Raw genomic sequence first — 24,625 nt, 5'->3', positions numbered from 1 at the left:
CGGAGGACAGGACATTTTTTTTTTCCCTCTCTTTTTATTTTTCAATTTTGGTAAAAATATACACAACAAAGCATACACCCATTCAACAGTTTTTACATGTACAGTTCATTGATAGTGGTTACATACTTCACATTGTGTCACCATTCTCCCTATCTCTGCCCATATTGTTTCATAACCGTTAATTAAGACTCTCTGCCCCTTAAAGTTCTCACCTACATTTTAGAGTTACTGTTCATTTGATCTCATATAGATAATTCTTTAAAAGCATGCGATGCTCAGGACAAACCTTCTTTGTTAAATGAGGCAAATTGTTCTTTAATTTAGAGATGACTTCATGGAATAGTTTTGGATCAAGGCTTAAAAATTGTTTCCAGGCAATTGATTTGGGGTTCCTCCAGTTTCAACGTATCCAGTAAGTTTTGTTTCCTATAAGAATTTGAAGTTCCATTCCACATTTTTATTCCTTTTGATCAAGTCCTATTTATTGAGTCCTTGATCAAAAAGTTCAGTAATGGTAGCCAGGCATCATCCATTTTTTCTGACCTCATGGCAAGGAAGTAATAGTTCATGGAGGCAATTAGTCCTGCGTCCATTTCCTTCTTCAATTCCTAGGGCTCCGTTTTCTGTTAATCCAGGCTAATAGAAACCAATTGTATTTTGGGTGGCTAGTAAGCTTTTAAGACCCCAGACACCGCTCACTAAACTAGGAGGTAGAACAGAAATGCTAGAAAACAATATTATGCCAGTTGACTGGACAGGCCCAAGAACCCATGACCCTAAACCTTTGAACCAAGAAAACTAATCCCATGAGGTGCTATCAATAGCTGCGGCCTTTTTCTTTTTTTGGCTGTTGTTTTTGTTGTAAAGCTATGTACAACATTCTGTTTGCCATTTTGCCACTCCCCTCCACCCCATGTACAAGTTAGTGATAGCAGTTTCAGTAATCAGGTTGGAACACAGGGCATTTTTAGTACAGTGAAGCTACTTTTTATGATACTGTAATGGTGGACACTTGGCATTACATGTGTGTCTAAATCCATAGGAATGTACAACACAAAGAGTGACCCTAGTGTGAACTATGGACTTTAGCTAATAACCATAGATCAATATTAGTTCAGCAGTTGTAACAAATGTACTACACAAATGCAAGATGTTTATAGTAGAAGAAACTGTGTAGAGGGAAAGGAGGTATGTGAGAACTTGCTACAATGTTTCTATAAACTTAAAACTGCTCTAAAAAAGTTAATTTAAAACAACAAATTTGGCAATTTGACACTAAAAATTTATACAAACCAAAACCAAACTCACTGATGTTGAGTCTTTTCTGATTCACAGTGACCCTGTAGGACAGAGTAGAACTGCCACATAGGGTTTCTGAGGCTGTAGTCTTTATGGAAGAAGACTGCCACACCTTTCTTCTGCGGAGTGGTTCGTGCGTTCAAACCACTGACCCTTGCCCAAGTAGGGCTTCTAAATATTTGCTGGTGCTAGGTGGGGACACAGCTTTTTCTTTGGGGTGACCTCTGTTGTTGTCATTCGTTGCTGTTGAGTAGACTCTAGCAGTCAGTATTTGTAGGTGTGTTTTTGTCAGAAAGAATCCTCCAGCTCTCTGCTTAGGACCTACAAACCTGGCTGCAGCATTTGGGGAGCTGAGTGGGTAAAGGGAGCTGACAGTGCCTTACCTTTGAGGAAATCAATTTCCCTTCATCTGTTTTTAGATTAGTAGGCCTGACCCCAGTTGTGCCTAAGTCCAGAGTCTCTCTAGTAAACTTTCCAGAGAGGAGACCTACCATCCTTACCACCGAGCACTTAAAAGGTTTCTTTTTTTTCCTCATATTATTCCCTTCTTCTCCTCAGTGAGCTCCAAAAGTTCTTTGTGGAGGAGGTGGGAACTCTTTCTTGGATGTAATAGGTAAAATTATTTGTGACAACAAAAAAAGATTATTTAGAACAAATTAATATCTGTTAAATTCCTAAAAAGTATCTGGAAAATAGAAGCAGGTATTGTCAAATTGTCAACAGGTTTCTTTGGAGAAATCCTAGAATGCTGTCTTTACTAATCTTTCCAGACTCAGTTCTCCTCTTTCAAGTCCCCTTGCTCCATTTTACCCCAGGCTGCCCAAGTGTTCTGTCTTATTTCCCCGTTCTTCCTATCTTTTGTGCTTTATACAGCTTGCCCCAGAACACCACCAGTTTCATTGTGTGTTGACATAAAATTCTTTGGCTGTTTTCATTTATATGTAATATCCTTGGGGACAGAAACCTTCCTTTATACTTTTGAATAAATTTCCTTCCACAAACATTTACGGAGTGCTTTCTTTGACTGAGTCACTGTGCTCCTCTGTGGGTGCTAGTGTCTTTTGGGGCACATACTAGGTTTTTAACAGATTGCTGATGGTTGATGTGATTTCACTTTCTCTCTAGTCACTATTACAGGGCAGTTGAAAAAAGTGTTCTGCCCCTGCCTTTGTGTCACGTTGGTAACTAGTGATGACAGCTGGGAGCGGAGTGAGGAAAGCCTGTTCTTGTTGCATGGAAGCTAAGGAGTTCAGTGTCACCTTATCTGGAAAGTGAATGTGCTAGAAGAGAAGTCCTTTGAGATTCCTTAAATTTCATGACTGTAAAGAGGTACTCCCAACAAGTCAGTGGCACCCTTTATAACAACTGACTCATAAAGAAAAATATATGCCTGTTAGAACTGAGTAGAATCCAAAGGAAATTTTTACATGACCAAGCTAAGCTGTCACAAACACAATCAGAAGTTATCTAGAACACTTAGAATGATAGGGCATTAGGTTTTTTTTTTTTCCCCTCCCCCTTTCTAATGTTAAACAATCTTTTCTCATTATTATGCTCTGGAAATGTATTGCTTTCTATTTTTTATTGTGAAATATAAGATACATATGAATAAATGTTGAAAATATGTTTTAAAGAGTAGTAAAACAAAAGCCTGGTAACCATCTGTCTTAGCTGTCTTAGTTATCTAGTGCTGCTATAATAAATACCACAGGGGGATGGCTTTAACAAACAGAAATTTATTCTCTCACAGTTTAGAAGGCTAGAAGTCCAAATTCAGGGTGCCAGCTCCAGGGGAAGGCTTTCTCTGTCGGCTCTGGGGGAAGGTCCTTGTCATCAATCTTCCCCAGTTGAGGAACTTAGTGCAGGGACTTCAGGTCCAAAGGACACGCTATTCTCCTGGCTCTTGTTTCTTGATGGTATGAAGTCTCTCTGCTAGGTTCTGTCTTTTGTATCTCAAATGAGGTTGGTTTAAGACACAACCTAATCTTATAGATTGAGTCCTGCCTCATTGGCATCATAGAGGCAGGATTTACAACACATAGGATAATCACATCAGATGACAAAATGATGGACAGTCACACAATACTGGGAATCATGGCCTAGCCAAGTAGACACACATTTCTGGGGAACATAATTCAATCCATGACACCATCCTTTAAGTATGAAAGTCCTCTGTGTGATCCTCCCTGTACCCTACCTGGGTAACCACTACCCTAACTACTATCGTTTTTGGATGCTGTTGAGGTGATTCTGACCCATAACTACCCCATGTGACAGAGTAGAACTGCCCTATAGGGTTTTCTTTGTTATAATCTTTACGGGAGCAGATTGCCAAGTCTTTCTCCCGTGGAGCTACCAAGTGGGTTTGAACCACCAACCCCTTTCAGTTAGTAGCTGAGCGCTTAACTTTTGCACCTTCAGGGCTCCTTACTATCGTGACCACTAATGAGAAAGTTAGAACTTTGCTTCTCTTTATCATATTTTAAATTCTAAACTTGAAAGCAAATAATGAAAGGCCTTAAATCTTTTTACATGTATATTTTATTGTTTTACATGAAGTAATAATAATCACTAACATTTTATTGAGCACTTACCCCATGCCATTAACTCTTCTGAGCACTTTATACATTATAACTGCCCGAGAACCTTAAGAAATAGGTGAGGAAACTGAGGCACAGAGCATTTACGCAGCTGATAATTTGGGCCTACTGGGATTCTAATCCAGCCAGCCTGGCTCCTAAACTGTATCTCCTAACCACTATATCTTGTTAGGATATTCTTTTATAATTAATATATAATTTTATTTTTTTGAGATCTGCATTTCTTTTTTGAATACTGTAACAAAAGAATCAGTAATCAAGCCTTATATTTTTTCTCCTAGAAGCATTTACTGTAGTTGGAAAGCTATACAGACGTTAGATCTTGCCCAGACATTCCTGACTTCTCATTGCTTGGTACAAATCTCTAGTCCATTAATTTATCTAAACCATTTTAAACCTTTTTATATTTTTAGTATTGCCTATTTCGGGGCCCTTCTAAAATGTTTACTTTCTAAATATTAGTTTTTTAAATGGAGATTTGCGTGGATAAAGAACAATAGTGAATACGAATATTTAGATTAAAGCTTTTTTTTTTTTTTAAAGGAAGAGCTATGATGATAGAACCCATTGCCCTCAAGTCAATTTCGACTTATAGTGACCCTATAGGAGAGAGTAGAACTGCCCCATAGAGTTTCCAAGGAATGGCTGGTAGATTCGAACTGCTGACCTTTTGGTTAGCAGCCTGAGTGCTTAACCGCTGTGCTACCAGGACCCCATATAATACTTAGCATTTTTATTTGAAATATTTTCAATTTTGCAAGATGTATGTAATTTTGGAAGATAATTTAGATATGATCTCTAAGAGATGGTATCGTAGTTACCTAGTGCTGCTGTAGCAAAAAATACCACAAGTAGGTAGCTTTAAAGAATAAGAATTTATTTTCTCACAGTTCAGGAGGCTAGAAGTTTGAATTCAGGAGTGGCTTTAGGTAGAGGTCTTTCCTTATTGGTATTCCTGGAGTTCCTTATTGTTCCTCGGTATCTGTCTCCCCTCTCCTTGTGTCTCTGTCTGTTCTACTCTTTTTAATAACTCAGAAGTGATCAGGTGTAGGATCCGCCCTACTCTGATATGGCCTCATTAATGTAACAAAGAAAAGCCTATTTCCAAACAGGACCACATCTCCAGGTACGGGGCCAGGCATCTATACATATCTTGGTGGGGTCACAAGTCAATCCATAGCAGATGGCTTCTTTATAAAACAGTTGTTGACAGCTGTTTAATGAATTAATGTTTTCTTTTCAGTGTTTTCCTTGAAGACACCTAACTGTAGTGAGAAGTCTTTATACTTAAATTTTAAAGTTAGAAACCCATTTCTGTGGAAGGAGATTCACAGTTCAGTAACTTCTCAAACAAGGCAGATAAAGTGCTTAAGGATATTGTTATCTGCCAACTAAAGTTTACCGTGGACATAAAAACTTTACTTAAGTAAATCTCATGTTCTTTGCCACTGATGTACAGTTACTGGAATTGCACCAATTTAAAGCAGTTATCACAGGCCTAGGCGCTGCTGTTTCCTTGCTGTGGGATTCTGGGCTAGTCATTTAATAACTAGTCTGAGCCTCCATTCCTTCATCTGTAAAATGCCACCGACACCTGCATCATTGTGAGAATGAACAGAGTAAATGTATGTGAAAACACCTCACACAGCATGGCATCTAGAAGAAGTATAATAAGTGTTCATAAATGTCCCCTCCCCATTGCAGTTGCTGCTCTGTGCTGACCGAAGTGTTGTGTAGTATTTATAAAAAGTGCCTGGCAGTGACAGAGTTATTGTTTTTAAAATGGTTTAGATGTATGCTGGCAGACTGAACTCTACCAATTATTATGTATTATAGAAGGGGAGTATAAAAGGCAGGATCAGCGTGTGGGATGCAGCGGAGTGGTGAGATAACAACTTCGGTGTATGCTATACGGAAAGTGGATTCTGTGGCTGACACTGCTGCTTTACCAACTAAATGGGATTTGATACCGATTTTCTTTGTATTTATTCATCTTGGATGATTGAGGAGAATGCAAGCATGTCATGCCATTTCCTCTACGTCATTTTGGTTTTTGGTGAAATTGTTGTTATCAGGTGCTATCGAGTGGGCTCCGACTCACAGCGACCCTGTGTACAACAGAATGAAACACTGTCCAGTTCTGTGTCAGCCTCACAGTCGTTGCTATGTTTGTTTGAGCCTGTTGTTGCAGCCACTGTGTTGAGGGTTTTCCTCTTTTTTAGCTGACCCTCTGCTTTATAAAACATTATGTCCTTCTCCAGGGACTGGTCCCTCCTGGTACGTCTAAAGTACATGAGACAAAGTCTCACCATCCTCACTTCTGAGGAGCATTCCAGCTATACCTCTTCCAAGACAGATGTGTTCATTCTTTTGGCAGTCTGTGATATGTTCAATATTCTTCACCAGGACCGTAATTCAGAGGCACCATTTCTTCCTTGGTCTTTCTTATTCATAGTGCGGCTTTCGCATGCATATGAGGCAATTGAAAATACCATGGCTTGGGTCAGGCGCACCTTAGTCTTTAAGGTGACTTTGCTTTTCAACACTTTAAGGACATCCTGTGCAGCAGATTTGCCCAATGCAATCTGTCTTTTGACTTCTTGACTGCTGCTTCTGTGAATGTTGATTGTGGACCCAAGTAAAATGAAATCCTTGGCAACCTCAGTCTTTCCTCCGTTTATCATAATGTTGCTTATTGGACCAGCTGTGAGGATTTTTGTTTTATGCTGAGGTGTAATCCATCTGAAGGCTATAGGTGCTGAACTTCATTAGTAAGTGCTTCAAGAAGGCGAGATTGTGTCATCTACATAACGTAGGTTGTTAATGAGTCTTTCTCCAATCCTGCACGGTCTTCTTCATATAGCCAGCTTCTCAAATTATTTGCTCAATATACAGATTGAATAAGTATGGTGAAAGGATACAGCCCTGACGCACACCTTTCCCGATTTGGTGAAAAGGAATTCCCAATTTCTGCAAAGGATCCTGTGTTCTCTAGTCTTATGAAGCTGTCAGCTAAGACCTCCAGGATGTTACTTAACTAAAATAAAGACCCGTATATCAAACACATTTTCAGATTCTTGACTTCTACCTGAATGATCAGGCTCTTTTATCCCAGCCTGCCCTAAAAGTCCTGTAATGTTTGAATATCAGTGTCTCTTCTCACCAGGATAATGATTTGAAGTCTTTGCTTTCCTAATAGCAAGGAAAAAATAGCTAACACATGTTCCGCTCTTGTCAGTTTATAATACACTTACACAGACATTTTCTTCTGTGATATGCATAGCAACCTTGGAAGGGAGGAGAACTCATTTTATGCCCATTTACAGATGAAGAAGTAGAGGTCCCAAGACACTAGTGAGTTGCCCCAGGTCACGGTGTTAATAAGTAGCTAATCTGAGGCTTAAGCCCAAGTCTTCTGATTCTAAATCTACTCCCTCTCACCACACCATACCCCCCGCAAAAAAAAAAAAAAAAAAAAAAAACAGCCATTGAAAACCCTATGGAGCACAAATCTACTCTGACACACTTGGGGTCACCATGAGTTGTAATCAACTAAATAAACTGGTTTATTTAGTATAGAACCAATTGTTGTGGTCGGCCTTTGGAGAGGAGCCAGAATTACTTCAGATAACTTGGATTTAGATGTAATTAAGTTAACTTTTAACTTTTGGAGGTTCTTAGGTTGAAAGTAGGGATAAGAAAGGAGGACACTTTATGGATGTGAAACCCCATTCGTACAATGTTAGCTTGTCTTCCCCAGACCAAGTTGCCTCGGATGTGTAGAAATCATAAGCTTTCCCTAAAAATACTTGTGCGTTTCCTGGGCTTTACAATCTTGCAGCCCCTTTTGCCTCCTGGGCCCCTACTTTCTTGCCCTGTACCTCTGATTTGTACCATGATGCACCAGGTATGAAACTTGACTCTCCTGTGATTTTCACAAAGACCCTACTCACACAGAGCATTTATGACCTTAGTACCCCTAACTGACCACTGGGGGCAAAATAGAGGTGGGCTGAGCCGCGCCTTGTATTAGGGCAAACACCTTCCCCAGTAAGGCAACCCCACCCTAAAAGTCTTTTCTGACCTCCCTTCTCAAGAGCTTCACCCCCACCTAATCCCAGCTTTACTCCATTATACTCCTAGTCTTCTCTTCTTTTCTCTCTCCTCGTCATTCTTCTCTCCATTCCTTTCAGAGATAAAATAACAAATTCTTCCCCAAGTCTAATTCAGAGCGATTTCCCTTTCTCTTTGGGATCTTGACAGCCATTCTGCAGGGAACCACCCATGCCAAGGGTCTGCACATAAGGGGCGGGAGGCCCATATTGAGGAAACATATTTTCACAAAGAAAGTTCCTTCCAAGAGGAGTTCTTGTGTTAGCTGTTAGGGTGACAAAATAGAGAATTTTTTACCTTGTTACATGGCAGCCAACAGCATTCCAGTCTCAAGTATTGAGTCCTGCTAATTGAATAAATTGTCAGAAACCTAAACAATTGTTATACATGTAACTTATCTAAATCATACACTCTGAATATCTTTGAATTAATATAATGTCCTGTGTATAGGACATAAAAAAAACCCACTAACCTATAGTCTTCTTTTAAAGAAGCCTGCTGCTTGCCAGAAAGTCTGAACCTGTCCACCACAAAGAAGCAGCCTCATGCCATCGTTCATTATTGTATATTTCACTTATGCAAAAATAATTATAGCTTTTGTTACATGAGTGTTTTTGTTACCATAAATTTTTTTGTCTCTCATAGATTCAGATCAATTATGCAAAGACAATGCACTAATCTGTAAAATCCAAAACAAGCGCAGAAGTGCATCTGTTCAGGAAGTAAACCTTTAATCCTTCCATTTATGGATTTATCTATAAGTGACTGAATCTTTGATCACCCTTCGCTAAAAAAAATCACAGTTTAATTAAAAAATCACTATTTTACATCAGTTTTGAGGACTTGCAGGGAGTTCACTAAACTGCATTGTAATATTGATACAAATTTTGAATTCATAAATAAAATTCTTGAGATTGCTTTTATCTTGCCATGCATTAGCCCAGCCTTACAGATTGTTTTACCCCCTAGGTAATAGAGAAGAAACCTCACCAATGACTCTGGAGTAATATGGAAGAGGATGGAAAAAGCTTGTTTAATGGGTAAGAAATAAAACTGTAATAAAAAAGTATTAACAAAAACTATTCAAAATATCAGTGTTATATGTTGGCATACTATTAAGGATCATGCTAAATGATCAATTATTATCTTTGCCTTACCCCTATTCTGAACTTCTACCACTTTCTTTTTTCTTACCCTTGTGAATTTTTCAGTACCATGAATTAATTTAAGCTAGGAAGGGCAGAGCCATATTTGAAGATATAAATGGGAGTTGGAGACCAGCGACTGCACTAAAACCAACTCTAGGATAAGTCTTGATGCTTATCAGTGGTTGGATAGAGACCATGTCTGTCTTGACTTGTCAAGGGTAATTATCTACCCCTCTTTTCTCCACATATACTGCCAGCTGCTATGATGTTAGGCTCACCATGGGGATCCTGTTCATTTCAGCAAGTGCAGAGTATACGTCAGGCAGTAATCAAATAGAATTCCATAGAAAGTCCAATAAAAGGTTTGACTAAGTGTAGGAGATAAACATTTTCTTTTAATTATACAAGTCCACACATTCTTATCGTCATTTACGCATTGTAGATAACCAAAATCCTCTACCTGAAACTTAGTTCCCTTCCAAAGATAATCTGTATCATTGTAGGATATACGTTTGTACAAACCTTTTTCTTTGCTTGGTGATTAAAATCATGGGCTCTGAAGCCAGACTGTTTTTGACTACCCACTACTAACTTGACATTCAGGCAAATTAATCTCTCTGTGCCTCAATTCCTTGGGTGTAAGGTGGGGACAATAAAATGCCTCAGTGATGTTGAGGATTAATTAATCCAAGTAAAAAATTTTAGGGATAATGCCTGGAACATAGTGTTTAAAAAATGTTGGGTGTAATTACCATCTGTATCCCAGTTAACATTTTAATATACCAACTATCCACAGATGAATCTTACTCTGGTATAGTCCAAGAGTTAAACATCTTGTATAAGGTTAACCCTGGTGGTTAGGATTTCTTAAATTTTTTCATAAACGTTTTCTTTTGGGCCTCATGCTTCATTTCTTCCAGCATGTGGCTAAACTATGTGTGAGAATAGAGTTACAGATTTTCAACTCTTACTGCATATTTTATGGTGTGTATGTTGCTTATTTTTTTTTTTTTTTATGTTGCTTATAGTCTACAGTAGTTTCATCTTGCCTGTAACAGTTAGTAACCATGTCAGAGCAGGGTGCACAATTCTCTTGTTTCTAGATTGCTATGTCAAATTTTCCATTCACTAAAGCTTCTTTCAATCTATTTGAAGGACAAGTCTTCTTGAGTTTCTTTTTTTCTTGCTGCACAAAATTATAGAAGTTTTTTAAATGTCTTCGGCATCTTTTCCATGACTTGTCAGCACTTTCTTCGGTGTGCAAACAATTACCTTTTTTAACAAGGAAGGATGCTGCAACAGTCATTTCTTTTTAGCGTTTCCCTCCTGCATTATTCTCTATACTCTGTTAATTATTATAGACTATTCTATCTGCCGTGACCTTGGGGAGGCTATTTTAAAAGACCGATTTGTAAAAACAAAACCTAACATTTACTGAGTATTTATTATGTGCCAGGCACTGTTTTAAGTGCTTTACTCATTTAAGCCTGTCACCACTTATGAGGGTAGGTACTGTTATTATCTTCGTTGTACAGCTGAGAAAAGTGAGGTACAGATTAAGTAACTTGCTCAAAGTCACATTGCAAGTGGCAACTTCAGGATTCAACCCTAGACACTGCTCCAGAGTCCATGCTGTCGACCAGGATAACGGCTTAGTTAATGAAGTCTTGTAAGGTTTGCTAAGGTGGGTGTGAATTTAAATGAGACACTAAAGCAAAATGTCACCTGAAGAAGTCACCATAAGTAAACTGCTTTTGCTTGCCTGTGGGAAGAAAAATTTGAAGGCCTGTATCTCCTTAAGTATGGGAAAATGATGATGTGAGATGACTATTTGGAAAATTTTTTTTCTTGACTGTACTTTATGAATATGGCTGTTTTGCTTCATTGCCAGTAGTTTGTAGTAGAAATAACGTGACCTAGCTAAAGAACAACACATGTTTAGAGGGCATCAGAGTGAGTTGATTTGTAGATTACCATTTAGCTGCTACTCAGAGAAACGTGCAGCCAGAATGATTGAGCGGGCAGCAGTTCGGAACTGATTGGTAATTGGAAATTGCTCTTTTGTCCTGTTAAATAATATTTGAATGACAGTCAGCAGAAAGTTGTGGAAGAGTAGAAGAGCCAGGAGAAACGATACTTATGGGTCTTATAATTAGGACGTCACTTATAAGTGATGGTCTAAAAAGTACATGGACATTAATAATCAATGTTTATGTAGGTACCAGAAGGAGTTATAGTACGTGGTTTTCATTCTGGGGTCTGTCTTGTCAGAAGGAAGCATTGGCTTTTCTTCAAATAACAATTCATTTCCTGTTGAAATATGGTAAAGTACAAAGAGTAAGCCACACTTAAAGTAACAAGCATACTGATAAAATGTTGTGGTCTCCCTGTAAAATATGGCTGCATGGAGTTGGCTGTATTTTTCTTTTTCCACCTCTTTTCCCCCTTTCCCTTGTTCATTTGAGAATCTCTTCTGAACATTCATGGAAGTTATGGCTCGTAGTGTATATAGCAGCATTCTCAAAGTCCTTTCTGGGACTTTTCGAGGTCAAAACTATTTCCTAAAACAAAACGTTATTAGGCTTTTCCACCTTGATTCTTTCACACGTGTTCAGTGGAGTTTTCCTGAGGCCACATGTCATCTGATATTGCAACCGATTGAACGAAGAAACAAATATGAGACTCCAACTGTCCTCCTTAAGTCAGACATTAAAATGATCTGCAAAGATGTAAAGCAACGTGGCTCTTCTCACTAAACTTTTTTTTTTTAATACAGGGTTTTTTCCTTAAAAAATATTATTTATTTTGACATGAAATGGGCTTATTTTTAAATGAATTAATTTAACATTTTTGTTTTAATTTCTAATATAAAATATTAATAGATGTAACCATATAAACAAAAGCCCTTTGGGGTCTTCAATAATGAATAAAAGTATAAAGGGGTCCTAAGACCAAATATTTTGAAAACTACTGCTCTCAAGAGTCAAAAGTGTGAATAGAAATCCATTATATTTAATATTACCTGATAAGGTTTATATTTCTGAAAATGTTAACTGTTTACTGGGCAGAAGAGACTTATTTAGAGTTCTCGTATTCTGCTTTAGCTTTACATGTAACAGCTCCTTTATTCTGAGTGAACAGAAATGCTGCTTTTGCCTTACTACTAGTATATTACCTACAGGCACGATCAGACAAATTATTTTATAGATGTTGAAGGTTAGTAAGTGATTTGCTTTTATTTGTGAATTGAGCAATATTTAAATGTAGCATATTTTGGAAATCCATGGAATATTATTATAGAGTGCTTTGTCGTGTCCAAGTCTGACATGATCACGTTAAGTGAGGCTCTCTAGATTACAGTGAAAACCACTGTGGTTTGTTTCTACCTTAGAACATTATAGTGATTCTAGGGTGGGCCAGAAAGACATGGTACCCTCTCTAAAGGCTGGGCAGACAGTGTCCATAACATGACACCTCCATCTGAACTATAGTGACAGTCTAAAGAAGTAAAAATTTTGTTCCCTTTTCATAATTGTGTTAGAGGGTATGTTCCGGATTATAAGAAGCTGTGGAAATCTGGACTGAGAGGAGAAGGGAAGCATTGGCTGAATACTGTCCAACCTCACCAACAACCCCACTGATGTGTACCCAACTCAGAATGTCCTTTGTACTGGTTGCTTCCAACTTTGCAGAGAACTTTCCAGGACAGACTTTTACTTTACAGTATTAATTGAGCATCTACTGTGTGGCAGGTTGGAAATATATAACCGAACAAAACAAAAAGCAAAAAAATCTCAACTTACATGCTAGCTTACATTACAGCCTTTAAGTTCTTCGCCCTAGTCGCAGCTCCCTCCTCAGGGAAATCTCAGAGTTGGTGGTCCTCGTAGATCTCAGACACTGGTTGTTCCTCCTTGGCATAGTGCTGAGATTAGAGTGCAAACAGCTTGACATTTTGTGATTTTTAATATAAAAGAAATGACACCAAATGGTCTGGGATTTTTCAAATTTTACATGGAACCCCAATATAGCAATAATAGTGGACCTATCCAGTCACCCTTGTGGTTGATTTAAATCTAGTTTTGTTTTCAAAGTTAGTGCCAGTTTTGTCAAGAAATTTAACTTAAATACGAACGGATGTTAAATTTATTCTAATTGTTTTTTTTTGTTATTTGAAGAAAAATGTTCTTACATGTGGGAGATTTTCCTTGCCTGGTGATTTGCTTCCCAAGACCCTGTAATTTATTTAATAGACTTTTACACAGAAAGAGATTACTTGGCTCATTAGATTCGGTCACTTAAAAATGCCTTGAAGGTTAACTAATGTGACCATCAGGCTTCTGCTCACCACCTAGATGTCTATCTTATCACTCGCTAACTTCAGCCATTTCCAAGTGCAGGAATTGGGAATACCATTAGAATATTAATGGAAAAAGAAACATGACATTCAAAGTGCGAATGACCACAATTTTTCTTAAAAGATTATTTTAGAGATACACTTTAATAGACACTCATTTTTTATTGGGTAACATTTTGGCCTTCTCTTCATTGACACTGTGAAAGGAGCTTTCTAATTAGAATGACCAAATGGCTGTCATCTATTCAGGATTGCCACCTTCCAGGTACCTCCATCCTTGGCTGTGCCCGGTATACCAAAGACCACAACATCTAAGGTTCAAACTCTCCAGCAAGTAAAACCTGAGTCCTTTGCCAGAGTGGGAGAGGCATAGTCATTTGGCTGCTCAGAGTGGAAGAGGGAAAATCTGTGAGGATCTTTTTTTTTTTTTAACTGTTGTTGAGAATATACACAGCAAAACATACACCAATTCAACAATTTCTACGTGTACAATTCATTGACATCGATTACATTCTTCAAGTTGTGCGACCTCTCTCACCCTCCTTTTCTGAAATTTTCTGCGCTCATTATCATCAGTGCACTGCCCCCAAGCTTTCTATCTAGTCTTTCTAGTTGCTCTTGTCAGTTTGATTCCACATAGATCCAAAAAAAAAAAAAACCAAACACAGTGCCGTCAAGTCGATTCTGACTCATAGCGACCCTATAGGACAGAGTAGAACTGCCCCATAGAGTTTCCAAGGAGCACCTGGCGGACCCTTTGGTTAGCAGCGGTAGCACTTAACCACTACACCACCAGGGTTTCCTCCACATAGATAGTTCTTCAAAAGAGCACCATATTTAAGGCAAATATTCTCTACTAAATAAGCTAACATTGTTTGGTTTAAAGAAGACTTCAGGCGATGTGTTTTGATTTAAGGTTTAAAGATCCTTAGGGCAATATTATCAGGAGTTCATCCAGCTTCCAGAAAGTCTGGAGTCCATGAGCATTTGAAATTCTGTCGTGCATTTTACCCCTTTTGATCAGGATTCTTCTATAGTATCTCTGATGAAAATGTTCGGTAATGGTAGCCAGTCACCATCCAGTTCTGTTCTCATGGCAAAGGAGGCATTTGTTCATGGAGACAATTAGGCATACATTCCATTTCCTCCTCCTATTCCTGACTCTCCCTCTTCCTCTGCTGCTCCAGGTGAATAGATGGCCACTTGCAAGTTTTTAACACCCCCAGGCACTATACAGTGAGCTAGAAGTTAGAACAAAAGCACTAAAAACATTAGGCCAATTACTATGAGATGTTCCATAAAACCATGACCCTAGATCTCTAAACCAAGAAACCAAATCCTATGAGGTATTTGTTTGTACATAAGCAGCCTGTGAGAATCCTTTTAAAGACATTCAGCCAACCTCATTTTTTTTTTTTTTTTGGACCCATACCTTACCTCTATCTTCAGAAGTATGTGGAGCCTCCAATTCCTGAGCCTTTCTAGCTTCTGAAGTTCTAAACAGTCTGCTTCTTACTTGCTTCACCTTGCTGTAGGCATTTACATTTTAGATGCTCTTGTCTCTTACAGTTTCCATTCCTCCATTTACTTTCCAGCTTCCGAACCTTTGATGATACTTCTCATCTGCTATTGTGTTGTCTCCCGTTCTTTTTGTCCTTATAAATTTGTGTCTTTTTTATTTCTTTACTGTGATTTTACTGGGGTTTTGAGGAGAGAAGGTAAACATTTGCACGCATTCTGCCATGTTTTACTGGAAGCCCAAGGGTTAGCAAATATTATTGAGTGTTTGCAACATACCAGGAATTGCATTAGATACTGGGTTATTTCTCTAATTAAAAATCCCTTCAAATTCTATTTCTATTGAAGTTTAGCAAACTCATTCATACTAGTGTTATTCACTAATTTTCTTTTAGCGCCTTTATATGCTAGGCACTATTACATAAATAATGTCATTTCATCATCGCATTAGCTCTGCAAGGCATTTGATATTATACCTCATTTTAATGGGTGTGGAAACAAATTTACAAAAGTTAAATAACAAATTTAAAGTCACACAACTATGAAAAGGTAATGCTAAGTTTGAGATAAGTTTCCAAAACAAATAGCACTTTCTATTATACTGTACCTATGCCAACTATATATGGGAGATTAGATAGCTATTGTGGGTTTTTAAGCAGAGGAATACAGTATAAGATGAAAATGCTGTTTTTGTTTAATATAGTGGTAATATTCAGGATCTACTATAGTAGATCCAGAAAGAGAGGAGGAATCAAGATCAACTAGCAGTTAAAGCAGCAGTAATGCAGGCATACAGTGTTAAGGGCCTAGATTTGGGGAGAGGAGGTAGCAGTGGAAATGGGGAGGGTGACTAGGTTCATGGAACCAGGGGCATTTAAATCCATTCTCTTAAATGAACTACTTTAACGAAGAACCTTGGACAGGGCCTCATACTCTAAATTTTTGAATACATGCAGGCTTTGGTAACTGACTTGATTTTGACACAATAAAGAGAATGCCAAATTTTCAAGTCCAGAAAACTAGGTGACCAGGAGTATCATATCCAGGAACGGGGAAAGATAGGAACAAGTGCTGGATTATGGGGAAATTAGTAAATTTAAGTAATATTACATATGATTTTGTGGTCGTTTGAAGTTATGAGCATCTGACATGTTCTGTATTCCTTTTTCTGTTTTTATTTTTGATACTTATCACACCTACTACAGAAAGTTGACTCCATTAAGCCGTGTTGCTTTCTGGTAGATAATATGTAGTTTTATTTTCAAACTGATCTTTAGTGCTTTTAAATCTGTAATTTGAGGGTCATTCTTTTTTTTTTTTTCCTCCTTTTTGAAGTTGAGTACTCTGATTTCATTAGTGCAGAAAGTGTTTTTACAAATTAATTTTTTAAAAGACAGGAAATTGATAGTTCACACAAAAAGCAAAAAAGATCATAAAAGTCATGCAAATAACAACAGCAAATATATACATATATGTTGTTGTTGTTGTGTGCCATGTAGTTGATTTGGACTCGTAATGACTCTACAGGACAGAGTAGAACTGTCCCAGAGGGTTTCCTAGGCTGAAATCTTTATGAGAGCAGATCACTTTTCTTCTACAGAGCCACTGGTGTGTTTGAGCTGCCCACCTTTTGGTTAGCAGCCAAGCACTTAACCTTTGTGCCAGTAGGGCTCTTTCTCTCTATATATACATATATATTTAATTGCCAGATTGAAAAATATTTAAAGATATATCAGTCCCTACTATTGGCAAGCATGTGGGGAGACATGGACTCTTAAATACTACTGGGAGGGAATGTAAATTAGCGCAATCATTTTAGAGGACAGTTTGATGATATCCATTCAGAAATTCATCTTCTATAAATTATCCTGCAGGCGCACTTATATAAGTGTGTCATATATATGGATAAGAATATCGATGGCACATATTTTGTAATAATTGCAAACAGCAAAATTCCCTAGGAATCTAGTGAAATGAATTATGCAGTTCATATCTAAGAATATGATATAGTCTTTAAAAAGGGTCAGGTAAAGCCAGATATATGGAAAAATGTCCAAGATAAATCAAGCTTCAAAAAAAGCAAGATGCAAACATAGTTTATAAAGGTAATGTTCTACACCCTGGTTTGATGAGTACGGTCTGGAGTCTTAAAAGCTTGCAAACCGCCATCTAAGATACAACTGTTGGCCCCTTCCCATCTGGAGCAAAGGAGAGTGAAGAAAACCAGACTCAACGAAGCAGTTAGAACAAAGGACTAGTGGCCCAAAGGAACTGCAGCCTCCTCTAGCCTGAGACCAGAAGAACTAGATGGTGCCTGGCTACTACTATCTACTGCTCTGACCAGGAGCACAGTAGAAGGTCCCAGCTAGAATAGGAGAAAAATGTAGAACAAAATCCAAATTTGTTAAAAAGTCCCGACTTACGGATCTGACAGAGACTGGAGGAACTCTTGAGACTACTGCCCTAAGACACCCTTCTAACTGGGAACTGAAGTACTGCCGTAGGTCACCTTTCAGCCAAATAATGGACTGGCCTATAAAATAAACAGTAACACCTTTGAGGAATATGCTCCTGAAAACAATCAACTATATGAGATCAAAAGGTCAACATTTGCCCAAAAACAAAGATGAGAAGGCAGGGAAACCGGACAAATGGAAATGGGGAGCCCAAGGTGAAAATGGGGAGAGTGCTGACACATTGCAGGGATTGCAGTCAATGTCACAGAGCAATTGTGTATTCATTATTGAATGGGAGATTAATTTACTGTGTAAACTTTCACCTAAAGGACAATAAAGTGTTCAAAAAAGGAAAGAAAAAAACAAAAAAGGCAAGATGCAGAATAATATGTATGATTAGGATTCAATTTGTATTAAAAAATTATATTTATATATTAAGTATATACTGTAAATATAATTTAACTTTATACTAAGGCATGAATATGTATATTCTAAATGCATAAAATATTTCTGGCAGGGTGCTCCAGAAGAACTCTCAGTCAGCAGTAGTTACCTCTGGAGGGGAGGCTGGGGATGGAGAGCAGAGGGAGAGTTTTACTCCTGGAATTTTTATAGTCTGTACACATATAGGAGCCTTGGAGGTGCAGTGGTTGAGCATTCATATGCTAACCAACAGGTTGGTGGTTCAAACTCACCACTGGCTCCATGGAAGAATGATGTGGCAGCCTGCTTCCATAAAGATTACAGCCTTGGAAACTATCGGGCAGTTTTACTTTTTTTTTTTTTTATAGGGTTGCTATGAGTTGGAACTGACTTGATGGCAATGGATCTGCTTTTTTTAATTTTTTTTTTTTTGCTTACATATATTAGTTTTATTTTTTTAATTGTCTAAAATTAATTTGAAAAAACTAGGACTCCAGTTGCCCTTTGCTAAGCCAATAGCTAATCCTGCTTTCCATAATTTTTAAAAAACATTTTTTATGGAAAATTTCAAACTTCATTCCTCTTTCTCACCCCATTCCTGGATTATTTTGAAACAAATTCTATATTTTATATGATTTCATGGAAATATTTTATCATGTACCTCTAAAAGATGAGAATTATTTTTTAAAAGCATAGCCACTGTAATCATCATACATAAAAATTGACCCTAATTCCCTAATCTCATCAAATATCTAGTAGTGTTCTCACCTTTTTTTAATAATTTGCTTGTTTGAATCAGAATCTAAGTAAAGTTCAAACATTGCCTTTAGTTAGTATGTCTCTTGAATATCTTGTAATCTATTCCTCCTTCATATCTTTCTCCTTTTTCCCCTCCCTCCCTCTCTCACTCTTGGTGTTTCTCTGTTTCTTTTTTCCTTTCAATTTATTTGTTGAAGAAACAGTCATTTGTCCTGTTGAGTTTCCTTAAGTCTGAATATTGGTGACTCTATTCCAGTGGTATCAGTTAACGTTTACTATGTTATCTATAAATTGATAGTCAGCTGTAGAGACTAATTAGATTCAAGTTCTGTTTTTTTTTAAAAGAAATACTTAATAAGTGCTGGTATATACTTCCATCAGGAAGTACATAGTGTCTGATTGTCTCTTTTTGTGATGTTAGTAGCCATTGATGATCATTGCCTAGGTCCATTAATTCATAAGTGTCTTCTATAAATTGAGCTATTAGCTAGACCTTCTGGAATGACATCTGCCAATGTATTACATATTCTAGGATATACAACACTTAGCTACAGATTGCATTAAACAATTTCTAAGTTTTTATATTGTCTACAACTATTTCCATTGGTGTTCTAGTTTATCTTTGGGCCCTTCCATCATGATTTGAAGTACTGCATTTGATTAGATAGATCATCTTGTTTTTCAAACCAAGATAAATAACTTTTGCTTTCTCAATTTTTATCAGGGTATTTTCCTTTTCACTTCCAAGGGTATATAAAAGGAATGTTAAACGTAACTGTCAATCATTTGCCAAAGAGGAAATTAAAGTAGAAAGTTGTATGTTAATCCATTCAGCTTTTCATTCAGCAAAGTTTAAGTACCTACTACTAACCTAAAGGTTGGTGGTTTGAACCCGCCTGGCAATACCATGGAAGAAAGGCCTGGCAATCTGTTTTTGTTAAGATTGCAGCAAAGAAAATGCTGTGGAGCATGAGAGGTCATCATGAGTTGAAATCAACTTGATGGCAAGAGGTTTGTTTCTTTTTTAAATGCTCCTGGCACCATGTCTGCCTCAGGTTGGTTATAGTTGTGATACAGTCAAGCAGATATGTAGTCAATCACGATGTAATGCGCTAGAATGTTATGTAAGGGAAAGTAGAGTGCTCTGAGAACACATAGAAGGTACACCTAACCCAATCTCCAAGGGTAGTGGAAGTTTTCCTGGAAGAAGGAACTTTACATTAAGACGTGAAGGATAAGTAAGAGTACGTCAGGCTAAGGAAGGAGTAGGTGGCCAGAGGAATGATGAAAACATCTAGAGGAGGGAGCAGCATAGTGGAGAGGCCCAGAACTGAGAGAGAGCAGTTCATAAGAAAACTAAACATAATTTAGAACAGCTAGAGCATAGCGGGGAGCCCTGGTGGCATAGTGGTTAAGAGCTACGGCTGCTAACCAAAAGGTCAGCAGTTCGGATATACCAGCTGCCCCTTGGAAACTCTATGGGCAGTTCTGCTCTGTCCTATAGGGTTGGTATGAGTCAGGATCGACTCGATGGCAATGGGTTTGTTTAGAGCATAATGGGGTTGTGAGGAGAAGAGGGATGGGTAGAGGGGTGTGCAGGATCCAGTCACAAAAGACTTTACCAACCAGGTTAAGGAGCAGTTGCAGCTTGAGAATGACATGTTTGGGTTTTAGGCTGAATGCAGGAAGACCTGTTAAAAGGCAGTTACAGTAATGTAGACTAGAACTGATGGTGGTCTAAATTAGATTAGCAGCAATGGAGATGGAGATAGTTTTGTTCATTCTTACCAAGCACCTGTTTTCTGCGAGGTGCTTTTCCAGGTGCTTGAGATACAGCAGTGACCAAAATAGACAGAACTCTTCCTCTAACTTACAGTCTAGTCGGGGAGAAAGCCAATAAGATAAATTAAAATATATACTATATTTAGGCAGTGAAAAGTGCCAGCGAGGAAAATAAAGTCGGGAGGGGAACGAGGGAGTATTAAGTGGGGAGGGAATGGTTTTATTTAGAGTGTCTGGGAAGGCTTCACTGAGAAGGTAACATTTGAGCACACATCTGAATGAAGTGAGGAAGCAAGCCATGTGAGTATCTGAGGAAAGCGCTTAGTAGGCAGAAGAAACAAAATTGCACATGTCTTGAGATGAGAGAGTCCCTGTTGTGTTGGAGGAACAGTGAGGAGATCAGTGTGACTGGAGAGGAATTAGTGAGAGGGGGCATAATGGAAGATGAGATCAGAGAGAGCAAAGAATCTGATTTTATAGGTCATTATTAGTCATTGTAAAGATGTGATGGAGAGAAATAGATTTGCAACTTATAAGGAAGAATCAATAGAACCTGGGGATTCACTGGATGTGAGAGATAATGGAGAGGAAGGACTCTTTGATCACTGAGATAAGGTAACGCAGGAGGAAGAGGAGGCTTGATTGGGGTGAAGGAGAGTTCAGTTTTGCATATGATTTCTTTAGATTGTCAGTAGACTGATACACTTAACGAGAAAAATCTAGATCGGAGCTATAGATTTGGCAGTCATCAGCAAAGATGATGATCTATGCTCGGCAGATATTTACTGCTGTTACAAGTCATCGTGGAACTGGTCTTTAAGAGGTCAACAGCAGTATGGTATTTGTCTTTTCTTTCTACAAGTGAACCCATCATTATATGTGATGACATGAGTTTTTTCATCAGAACCAGTGATATAACATGAGCTTTTTGATTTCACTTGTGAGAATAAAGCAGGTGGAGCAGACAAGGTTAGATACTTATTATGCAAATCTCTTTTATTACAATATTGAGGAAGAGGTAATATTGATGACACCCATTTTGAAGGGGAAAAATCTCTCACCATAAAGTGGGTTTTGGAAGATCCCTGATTAGGGACAGATTTGACTATTCAACGGTCAGGACAGTTCCTGAGTGATGGGCAGCAATGCTAAGTTAGAATTGGATGGGGCCCTTAGGACACTGAAAACCACTTCTCCCAACACATACCACGCACTACACTACACACACACATACCCCATTTTCATTTTGTCCTCATTCTTAGTCTTTAAGATGTCCACTAAATTCCTGGTTGATATCAATCTATTTGAATAGTATAGCAGCTGCTCCTACCAAGAGAGAAGTCATTATGATTTTTTGCCTTAAGCATGGTTTCAGGAGATTCATCTATCCATTGAGTCCTCATTTACTGGTGATCTACATCAGTCTCTATGCAATGCCTGGGTTACAAAAGGTGACAATCAGGTGGATAAAGGAAACCAGGGATTGTAGTCAGGCATGCCATTGTATTGAACGTGAAAAAGATATTATAGGAATACCAAGGAAGAGTTCCTGAAGCTCTAGGCTGAGTTAGGCAAACTTACAAAAGAAGAAGATAACTTCTGAAGCCGTAGCCTTTCATTTACTGCATAGTCCATGTGTAACACTTCTCTGCACTTTCTGGCCTTGTATCTAAGCCTCATAGACCCATTTTCTTGAGGAAAGCTTGGTTTATGAGTCCTTGGATGACCTTCCTTATTCTTTCCTAATATTCTGTAGAATATAGTAGCCAGAGGGGGATAACTACAAGGTTAATTAACAGAAGAAAATAGAATGAGTAGGTTTATAGGAGTTTATATTAATTTATAATAAAAAGTAATAATACTGTTATAAAAATTCAACTGTGTAGAAGAGCTGTAAAAGTAAAGTGGCTTCTATCCTGTAGAACACATTCCTCAAACTTTTGTCGTTTGTATACTGCTTTCATGATTTTTACCACACTCCAGTAACATCTGTAGTTATTTACTTAATATGTTTCTGTAAACCAAATTACTTTTTTTAGTTTAAAAAGCTACTTTAATCTCATCTTAAAAAATACCCATGGAGTTATGGGATTTTTTCTTACTTTATAAAACACAGTAAAATAATATATGACTACTAAATTAAAAAAATACCCCTAGAGAGATCCATTTCTTAGTAAGTTGAAGTAAGCACACTACACTCAGTCCCTCCCACTGAATGCAGCCAAAAACATGGAACAGCAATTTGAGGACTCTGAAAAGTAAATTAGTAGCAGGTGGATTAGAGAAGAAGTTCAGGATTTGAAGAATCCAGCTATGAGTTTCTGTTTTATTTATAGTACCCCCTGGCCTGGACTCAAGGCAGCCTGAAACCTGGAAGTAGGCACCAGACATGTGCAGAGAGCTCTAGGATAAATCCTCTAGCTCTGGTTTGAGTAGGAAAGGAGACTTAGAACACTCAGGGAGAGTGGGATAAATTATCCCCTTTAAAACAATTTTGGAGGCCCTCTTGTGCTCAGCCCTTAGGCAGCCTTGTGGTGGTAGTGGTGGTGGTAGTGATAGTGACAGCAGCAGGGACCCACAGATGCCTAAGACTTTGAGAGAAGGGAACTTTTTCTCCTGTTGGAGAAGCTATAACTCCAAAAGTATGGGAAGACTGCCCATCATTTTTTTTTTTTTTTCTCTTTTTCTGTCCTCCTGCTGCCTAGCAGGGGAGTGCCAGAGAAAAAAACTTCCTGGGAAATGGTGAGGAGGAGGAGTTTGTGTAAGCAGGCCCCATAAAGTTGTTATGAACTTTTGGGCCCATCCTTAAGCAGGACATTCATGGATCTGATCCTAAAGAGTATACTAAAATCTCTGAGAATTGAATTATGAAATAGACTACTTCCTAGGTCCTAGACTGACCACTGGATAGCACTCATGGCAGACAGATCTGGATAGCTCTGCAAAGCTTTTGACTTTGAAACTGATATTTAATTCACAACTGACAGAAGAGTGGTTGGAACTTATGGCCTGAATCCAACCAGGTTGATTACTTGCTAAAACAAAAATATCAACATTCTCCATAGTATTTAAATAAAATTCAGAGTCTTATAATACTCAAAATGTCAGGATACAATCCAAAATTACTCAGCATACAAATAACCAAGAAATTTTCAACCCATGTCTAAAAGACAACCAGTAGTTACCAACACTGAGATGACACAGATATTGGAATTGTCTGACAAAGACTCTAAAGCAGCTATTAGAAAAGTGCTCCAAAAGAAATAAGGGCAAACGCTCTTGAAATGAATGGTAAGCTAGAAAGTCTCAGCATAGAAAGAGAAGATATAAAGAAGAACTAAACAGAAATTTTAGAACTGAAAAATATATTAAAATTAAAAACTCATTGGGTGGCCTCGATAGCAAATGGAGAAATCAGTGAATTTAAAGATAGATCAGTAGAAATTGCTCAGTCTAAACAATAGAGAGAAAAAAGATTGCGATAAAATGAGCAGAACCTCAGGGACCTGTGGGCCAATAACATAAAGTCTAACATTTCATGTCATTGCAGTCCCAAAAGGAGAGGAAAAAGTGTATGGTGCAGGACAAGTATGTGAAGAGCTAATGGCTGAAAACTCCTTAAATTTTGTGAAATGGAAGTTAAAACCATGATGAGATACCACTACACACTTATCAGAATCACTAGAATAAAAAAAAAGTCCTGACAACACCAAGTGCTGCCAAGGATGTGGAAAAACTGGAACTCTTATACATTACAGGTGGGAATGCAAAATGGTCGTCACTCTGGAAAACATACACTTATCATGTAACCTAGAAATCCCAGTCCTAGATATTTACCCTAGAGCAATGAAAACGCATGTTTATACAAAAACCTGTACATGCATGTTTATAGCAGCACTGTTTATAATGACTGAAACAACTGTTGGAAGCCACTCAGATGTCCATTAATGGGTGAATGGATAAACAAACTGTGGTATATCCACACAACAGAATACTACTTAGAATAAAAAGTAACAAACTATTAATATACATACTATAGTATATACCCAGACATTGAAATATTAATAGAAATGCTATAGATACAAAACTATAACTATAGATACTCAGTTAGATGGCTCTCAAAGGCATTATGCTGAGTGAAAGCCAGCATACCAAAACTACAATGAGATG

At 37.9% G+C, this 24,625-nt stretch overlaps 1 protein-coding gene across 2 annotated transcripts in view; it reads left to right on the top strand.

Moving 5' to 3' along the window:
- USP49 (ubiquitin specific peptidase 49) overlaps window positions 1-24,625 on the top strand; it is a 128,005-nt gene that overhangs the window by 37,685 nt on the left and 65,695 nt on the right. For both annotated transcript variants that reach the window (XM_064285866.1, XM_064285874.1), the window contains exon 3: window positions 8,982-9,052. The gene's annotated coding sequence lies outside the window, so the exon portion shown is untranslated. The remainder of the gene's footprint in view (window positions 1-8,981; window positions 9,053-24,625) is intronic.

Source organism: Loxodonta africana, chromosome 1 (genome assembly GCF_030014295.1).
Source record: "Loxodonta africana isolate mLoxAfr1 chromosome 1, mLoxAfr1.hap2, whole genome shotgun sequence".
NCBI lineage: Eukaryota > Metazoa > Chordata > Mammalia > Proboscidea > Elephantidae > Loxodonta > Loxodonta africana.
The sequence above is the reverse complement of the archived record's forward strand: the minus strand, read 5'-3'. Positions and strand labels throughout refer to the sequence as shown.